We start from the raw sequence: 1,677 nt of genomic DNA, 5'->3' as shown, positions 1-1,677 counted from the left end.
GAAGTAGTTGGGAAAGAACGACGCCCAAATTCCCAAATATTGTGTATAAATGTTTGTTTTCATTTAATTGCACTTTGTTACATAAATTAAATAAAATAATAATAATAATAAAAACTGATACTAGAAACTTGAAAAAAAAAACTTTGTATCATATACATAATTAAAAGACTGGGGTTATTTAAAAAAAAATAAATGTCTTAAAAACAATGAGAATTTAGACATGAAACAGAGTACAGTTTGTATTCTAGCCAGATATCAGAAACCCTTACTAAGGCAGAAATTAGCATAAGCACACAATATATGACATGCCTGATATATGAGAATGGTTCTGATTGGTTAAGCACAACTCCTATGGCTTTATTTCCATAGGACCTGTGCTTAATTTCCATCAACTACAGCAGCTCGCAGCCATCTGAAAACTAATTCCAGGGGTCTGATGCCATGCACTGGACTTCCTAGTCATCTGAAATGCATGTGATACACAGAAATAACATAGTTAGAATTTGACAAAGTCATGGGATACAAGCCAAAGAGAGTACTTAACAGGAAGGCACGCTTTGCAGGAGAGAGAAATGCCTTGCAGTGAACTGCAATGTGGATGCTGGGAACCAAGCCCAAGTCATCTGGTCTAGAGTAGCAGCCAGTCTTAACCAATGAGCCACCATCTTCTAGCCACAGACACTTCCTCTGTAACAGCTGAAGTATCTGTACTGGTAAAAGGTCCTAATTTATGCAACCATGATAATGAGACACTGCCTAGTTTTATTACTCTCTATGTGAAACAAACATTTATTCAATTAAAATTCATATGATTAAATTTACAGTTAACTTTACATTTGTCTACAACTAGAAGTTTCTACACAACACAGGTCTATAGGCATAGCCTGAGTTTAAGATATCCACAACTATAAGGTTACACATAAATAGCATAATAATTATGGATGAGGTTATAATGAAAAGCAAAGATACCATACAGGATGAAAAAAGTGGAAATAATTTACTCATAAGATAGACATTTAAATCATCCTTTTTTACAAAATATTATCCAGAATTTACAATTGCATTAAGATTCCATTTGAGCAACAATAGAATCAAATAAGCATAGCAGTTGCTAAAACTGAAAAATGAGAAGAAATGACTGCTAAGGAAACAGCCAGGTCTCCTTGTGTTTTAGGAGGATCCAGTGCAGAATGGATGTTTCAGGTGCAGTTTGATTGGCATGGGGACTCAATTCTAGAAGGAACTCATTTCTATTTTTAGGATGTGAGAGGAGTTGAAAACTCTGTTCTTGGTGAAGGGTAAAAATGGAATGTCCTTGGTTCCTACATATTTCCCCATTAGATATGTGTAAAGGAAAATGGAAGTTGAACCTGAGTACTGCATACTTTATAAAATACTAGCTCTGTATCTATTCTGATATCCAAATATCACAACACAATATTTAATCTCACAAATAAATCTTGACATTGAAAAATGGACATGGTAGCTACACAGAAATATGAGTACATCACCAATATTTTCAGGTGTGTTAGTCCTATCTCAGCAGCTACCCAGATAACAATACACTGAGACTCAATGTAAAACAGCTCTTCCATGTAGCAAAATACTCAAGTTAATGCTCAGATCAGTGATCTCACCTGATATCCTACAAGAAACATTTCCTGTAATTCCACCTAG

This window comes from Phodopus roborovskii, unplaced genomic scaffold (assembly GCF_943737965.1).
Source record: "Phodopus roborovskii unplaced genomic scaffold, PHOROB, whole genome shotgun sequence".
Taxonomy (NCBI): Eukaryota; Metazoa; Chordata; class Mammalia; order Rodentia; family Cricetidae; genus Phodopus; species Phodopus roborovskii.
The sequence above is the reverse complement of the archived record's forward strand: the minus strand, read 5'-3'. Positions refer to the sequence as shown.